This window comes from Lissotriton helveticus, chromosome 4_1, assembly GCF_964261635.1.
Source record: "Lissotriton helveticus chromosome 4_1, aLisHel1.1, whole genome shotgun sequence".
Classification (NCBI taxonomy): Eukaryota; Metazoa; Chordata; class Amphibia; order Caudata; family Salamandridae; genus Lissotriton; species Lissotriton helveticus.
The window spans coordinates 28618625-28625808 of record NC_136063.1 but is presented as its reverse complement, the minus strand read 5'-3'; positions in this window follow the sequence as shown (position 1 = coordinate 28625808).

Genomic DNA, 7184 nt, shown 5'->3' with positions numbered 1-7184 from the left:
TCGAAGTACCCAGGATTGGGCAACAAAGCCTTGGCTAATTCAAGCCCACGCGGTGGACTCAAAATGGCGTCTTGAGTGGACCAGGAGGGTCCGGGGTGCTCCTCTTCTGGAAGGGAGCAAGAGCCAGTCTGGAGCAACCAGACCAGCAGCAGTGATGTCGTCGGGCGTCGTTCAGAAGGCCACAAGCCAGCGGGCTAGTAGCCAAACAACGCGGTGAGCAGCAAAAAGCAGAAGGGCCCCACGCCGATCGTGGAGATGCTGGGGGGCTGATCTTCGGTGCTGGAGCTGCTCAGGGTCGGGGCTTCTCGGACCCCAAAGCACTCGCCAGGAGATTACTCGGCGGGCTTGCTGTGAAGAAGTCGTGCAGTCTTGGCAATAGTCGGTCCCTTGAGGTCTCGTCGCACTCACGGTTCTCAGCTTGGCTGTAGAGGTGAGTAGAGGTCGGAGGTACCAGGGAAGCCGGGTCTTGTCGAGCTGGGCAGTCGGATTCCGGAGGAAGGACTTACAGCAGACCGCAGTGTTCTTAAGATGGTGCCTGCGGATGCAGGGTGACTACTCCTTAGCCACAAGGGAGAATCTTGAAGATGAAATCTTGAAGTCCTTTCGCAGAAAGTCGTGTCTTGATTCCAAAGATGATCTAATTTGGAAGGGGGCCTGCTCCTACCTTTATCTGGGAAAAGGGGGCTGGCACGCGACTAAGTCCTGCCCTATGGGTGGGACCAGGAGGGGGGTGGTTACACCCCTCTCCTTTGGCGGGCTTTCCCCAGGCCAGGGGCTGGAGTGCCCCTGGAACTGGTTTCAGCCGGCCTATGTACAGTGAGCGCACCGGGGTGCCACTTGCAGTCACCTTCCTCTGAAGCCCTGCCTACCTAGGATACACAAAATCCTGTCTGGGACGGTGCTGGCACCGCCCCTGGCAGGAAACCCTTTGTCCTTATCTCCTGCTCTGGGAGGACTCCCAGCAGCAGGAGGGCAGACTTGTGTCTCGGTGGCAGCATCCATTTTGTGGAGCTGAGGCTCTGTTTGACTTTAACCGGGGTTAGAGGTTACATACATGTCGTGTCCCTCTAGAAGGGTGGAATGCTAACCCCGTCGCCAGAATTGGCGAGGGGTTAGTATTCCAATTCGTATGACACCTTACTCGACATGTTTTGATAAAGCGATACCAGAGTTGGCATATAGCCGCGAGGATTATAATGCACTTAAGAGTATATGGTATGCGATATCATGGAAACGGCTAAGGGATAGATCCCGAAAGCCGCAGACAGGCTCAGCTCATGCCAGAGCACCATCTCACACGATTCCAAGCACTCTGCCTTCAGGATTGTTAAGGCCTGCCATAGGAGTGACTGATAGGAGATCTGTGTGTCCATTTTAGGGTTAGATATAGGTATACTATATCTAAAGCAAAGGGTGAGTACACCACCTTGCCCCAGCTGTTGTGCAGCCAGTTGTGTCAGTTTAGTTAGTCAGCCCAGGGGTGGCACAATACATGCTTCAGCCCCTGGGAGACTTCTGGGTGCACCTCAGCCCTGGGTACAGGGACTTGGAGAGGGCCCAGTGCCAATTCAGTACCCGAGTACAATTTGGATAGAGAGAACAGCTAGGCAGTGGGTCTGATTAGCAGGCCCACAGCCAGAGAAAGTCGTAAACCAGTGCAGCAAAAAGCAAAAATCTGGGTGATCATAGGATTGCAGACCCTACTCTCCTACATGACCCCCCCCCCCCAAACTTTGGGACAATAAACTAACCTTGACCAGGTGAGTCTTCTTGCTCTAAGTGGAAATACCTGGAGAGCCCATCAGCATTGCTGTGATCAGTACCAGGTCTATGCTCCACTGTAAAATCCATCCCCTGTAGGGAAATGGACCACCTAAGCAGTTTGGGGTTTTCACCCTTCATCTGATTTAGCCACAAGAGGGGCTTATGGTCGGTCTGAATGGTGAAGTGAGTGCCAAACAAGTAGGCCCTCAGCTTCTTCAGGGCCCAAACCACAGCAAAGGCCTCCCTCTCAATAGCTGACCAATTTTTCTCTCTGGGGGTCAGCCTCCTACTAATGAAAGCAATAGGCTGATCATTACCATCAAAATTCAGCTGAGACAGAACAGCTCCCACACCCAACTCAGAAGCATCTGTTTGGACAATGAATGGCTTGGAGTAATCTGGACTCTTTAGGATAGGTGCTGTGCACATGGCCTGCTTTAGGTCATTGAATGCTTTCTGACAGCTTGCTGTCCACTGAACTTTCTTTGGCATCTTTTTGCTTGTCAGGTCATTAAGAGGGGTCACTATGGACCCATAATTTCTGACAAACTTCCTATAGTACCCAGTCAGGCCCAAGAAAGCTCGAACCTGAGTCTGGGTGATTGGAGGAGTCCAGTCCTTGATGGCCTGTATCTTACTCTCCAGTGGCTGAACCTGGCCTCCACCTACAAGGTGGCCCAGGTATACAACCTGTGTCTGCCCTATCTGGCACTTAGTGGCCTTGATAGTGAGGCCTGCCTTCTGCAGAGCCTCTAACACTTTCCTCAGGTGGACCAGGTGATCCTCCCAGGTGGAGCTAAAGACAGCAATATCGTCAAGATATGCTGCACAGAAGTCATCCAGCCCAGTGAGGACTTGATTCACCAACCTTTGGAAGGTGGCAGGTGCATTTTTCAAACCAAAGGGCATTACCACAAATCGATAATGCCCACCAGGGGTAGAAAATGCTGTCTTGGGTTTGGCCTCCTCAGCTAACCTGATTTGCCAATACCCAGCTGTCAAATCAAATGTACTTAAGAAGTTGGCAGAAGCCAATTTATCTATAAGTTCATCTGCTCTTGGTATTGGGTGGGCATCAGTCTTAGTGACTGCATTGAGGCCTCTGTAGTCTACGCAAAACCTCATCTCTTTCTTACCACCCTGGGTGTGAGGCTTTGGCACTAGAACTACTGGGCTAGCCCAAGGGCTATCTGAGGGCTCAATGACTCCCAGCTCCAACATTTTCTGCACTTCAGTTTTGATGCAGTCTCTAACATGGTCAGGCTGTCTGTAGATTTTACTCTTGACAGGCAGACTGTCTCCAGTGTCAACATCATGGGTACACCAATCAGTTTGGCTGGGTGTCAGAGAGAACATATGTCTGAAGGATTGCAGAACTTGCCTGCAATCCTGTTGCTGATGCTCAGTGAGGCTGCCACAAAAGACAACACCATCTACTGATCCATCATCAGGATTCTGAGTGAGCAGGTCTGGGAGAGGGTCACTCTCTTCCTCCTGTCCCTCATCTGTGGCCATGAGCAAGCTCATGTCCTTCCTGTCAACATATGCCTTGAACCTGTTGACATGGAGCACTCTGAGAGGGCTCCTGGGAGTTCCAAGGTCCAGCAAGTAGGTAACCTCTCCCTTTTGCTCAATGATGGTGTGGGGCCCAGACCATTTGTCTTTCAGAGCTGCTGGGGCCACTGGCTCCAGCACCCACACTTTCTGTCCTGGCTGGTACACAGTCAGAACAGCCTTTTGGTCATGCCAAGCTTTTTGAAGTTCTTGGCTGGCCTCAAGGTTTTTAGATGCCTTTTCCATATACTCAGCCATCCTGGAGCGGAGACCAAGTACATAGTCCACTATGTTGGTTGCAGGCTTTTTGAGAGGTCTCTCCCATCCTTCCTTCACCAAACACAGGGGTCCTCTCACAGGATGCCCATACAGAAGCTCAAAGGGGCTGTAGCCAACCCCCTTCTGTGGGACCTCTCTGTAAGCAAACAAGAGGCAGGGGATCAGGACATCCCATCTTCTCCTAAGAGTTTCAGGTAACCCATGAATCATCCCTTTGAGGGTCCTGTTGAATCTCTCAACAAGCCCATTGCATTGTGGGTGATAGGGTGTGGTGAACTTGTAGTTCACACCACACTCCTTCCACATTGCAGTCAGATATCCTGACATGAAGTTTGTACCCCTGTCAGAAACAACCTCCTTAGGGAAGCCCACTCTGGAGAACACTCCAACTAGGGCCCTTGCCACTACAGGTGCTGTAGTGGTCCTAAGTGGAATAGCTTCAGGATACCTGGTGGCATGATCCACCACCACCAGTATAAACTTGTGCCCTGATGCTGTCTGGGGTTCCATTGGACCAACAATGTCAATCCCCACTCTTTCAAAGGGAACCCCCACCACAGGTAGTGGTATGAGGGGGGCCTTTGTGGTGCCACCTGACTTACCACTGGCTTGGCAAGTGACACAGGAGCGACAAAACTCCTTGGTATTCTCATTCATGTGGGGCCAGTGAAAGTGTGAGACAAGCCTGTCCCATGTCTTTGTCTGACCTAAATGACCTGCAAGGGGAATCTCATGGGCCGAGGTGAGAAGGAAACCTCTCAGAGACAAGGGGATGACCAGCCTCCTGGTTGCACCAGGCTTGGGGTCTCTTGACTCAGAGTACAGGAGTCCATCTTCCCAGTATACCCTGTGGGCACCTGTGGCATTCCCTGCAGCCTCAGCAGCAGCCTGCTGTCTGAGGGGTTCAAGGGAAGGGCAGTCTAACTGTGCCTTCCCCAGGTCTGTTCTGAAGGGTCCCCCTGAGCCCAGAAACTCAACTTGATCAAGTTCAAGTTCTTTAGGCTCAGTTTCCCTCAGTTCTCTCAGATCAGCCTCCTCAGAGACTTGATCCTCAACCTGGGGCAAGGGGGAAGGCAAAGCCTTAACCCTACTGCTCTTCTTCTTGGAAGGTGTCTGGTCCATACTTTCAGGATCCAGCACCTGTTCAGTGGGGCATCTTCTGGCCTGTGACCTAGTCACAGCAAGCACATGTGCTGGCAAGCCTAACATTTCCATGTGAGTCCTCTGCTCCACTTCTGACCATAGTGATGACTCCACATCATTGCCCAACAAACAATCAACTGGGAGGTCTGAACTGACTACAACTTTCTTTTGACCCTTCACTCCACCCCAGGAGAAAGCCACAATCGCCATACTATGACTGGTAGTGACGTTGCTGGCATTGGTCACCAGGAAATCTGTACCTGGCATGATCTGTCCAGGGTCCACAAAGTTAGGTGTCATCATGGTGACACTGGCACAAGTGTCCCTATAGGCCTGAGCCATCTTGCCATTAATCAAAGGTGTCTGCCTGTATTTGCCCAAAGTATTGGGACTTATATCAGAGGATAGATCTATATCCCCTGTACAGACAAGGACAGCCTGAGTGAGTGTGCCAACTAAGTTGTCAGACCCCTCAGTTCCCAAGGTTAACCCAACTAATGCCTTGGGAGGTACACTACCACTACTGACTGTACTAGGGGGTGCAGTTGCCTTAGGGGCTGTAGTGGCAGGAGTTTGTCCTCCTCTTTTGGTGCACTCACTAAACCAGTGAGACTTACTTTTACAGTACTGGCACCACCTCTTTGACTGGCCTTCTTGAGTCTTCTTCTTCTGGGAAGCCTGACCCCCACCCTCTTTGGTTTGTTGGGGACCTGGTGAAGACTTCTGGTAATTTTGTTCACTCTTAACATTACCCTTCTGGTCTGCTTTCTTCTGACCACCCTGGTTCTGGTTCTGGTTCTGCTTGATCCTTGTCCTGACCCATTTGTCTGCCTTCTTTCCCAATTCTTGGGGAGAGGTCAGATCTGAATCAACAAGGTGCTGGTGCAACAACTGGTTCTGACAATTGTTTAAAATTTGTTCTCTCATCATAAGATTATACAATCCTGTGTAATCTGTAACCTTGCTACCCAGCAACCAGCCCTCCAAAGCCTTAGTGGCACAATCCACAAAGTCAGACCAGTCCTGAGACTGAGTTTTCTGGGTGTCTCTGAACAGCAACCTGTACTGCTCAGTGGTTAAACCAAACCCATCAACCAGTGCATTTTTCAGGACCTGGTAATCATTAGCATCCTCCACTCTTGTAGTGAGGAGCTTATCTCTACCTTTACCATCAAAGGAGAGCCACAGTATAGCTGCCCACTGACTTCGGGGAATGCACTGCACAGTGCAGGCCCTCTCCAAAGCAGCCATCCATTTCTGGATGTCATCCCCTTGTTTAAAGGGGGGCACTATCTTAGTCAGGTGTTTAGTATCTAAACCCTTCTCTCTATCTCTTGGGAGAATGCTGCCACCAGTGGGAGCTAGCCCACTCATCTGCTGCTCTCTAGCAAAGGCAAGCTTTTCTTTGGCCAGGGCAAGTTCTTCCCTTTCAATCCTCAGAGCAGCCTGTCTCATTCTAGCTTCATGCTCTATTCTCCGAGGGAAAGTCACTCTCCTCTGTGGAGAGTTCCTCCTCCTCTGGGAAGAGGCATTAGAGTGCAGAGATCTATTGGAGTCCCTAGAAAGAGATCTATCTCTCCTAACTCCAAGGTTAGGCCCACTTCGGGTTAGTACTGGGGGTCCCCCAGATCCTAGCCCAAGTAAGTCTAAGTTGGCCCTAGTTAGCCTTCTGACTACCTCAAGACCTTTGTCTACCTCATCCCCAGAGAGTTCCTCTTGATCCTCCTCCTCAACTGCAGTAGCAGTGTTGGGGAGGTCTGGATCCCCAGAGGTTCCCTCTAAGGCTGGCATATTCTCATGTAACTGAGAAATCTTTCTGGCATCATATGTCTCTAAGAGACCTATCAGAAAGGGAATGGTGGGGTTAGACCCCTGCTTCAGTTTCCTGGAGGTACAGACTTGTCTCATCTCCTGGAAACTGAGAGCTGCATATCTTGAAGTGACCTGTGGAGGGTCAACACTCACCAGGGGAGTCTCAGTGGACTCTCCATGGTTAGACATGCTTTTCTAGTGAGGTGTAAGTGGTGCACTTACCTACACTATATGTTTGCCTACTGATCCCTTGCTAGAGTTGTAGTTTAGGGTGTGCTAGGCCCTAGGAGCTACAACAGCTGGTTCAGTAGAACTCAGAGTATTCTAAGCTAAGTTATATGTACCTTTAGTACTTATGTGATCTTTCACAAGATATTCTTAGGATATGTGTGGTAAAACAACAGCAAGCTCAAATCCCAACCGCTGCTCACCAATGTGAGAAGTTGGCCTGATGTGCAGTGCTCACTATTCTAGTGATCACTATATATCAGTCCAAACAACCCTTATTGATGATTGGTTGTAAGTCAACCTTATAGACCAGCTATCCTAGTAGCATGGATACGAGCAGTCTAAGGCTAAGACTCTAGAGGGCGTGTTAAGCCAGCTGTTTTACCATCACATTACCCCTTGAA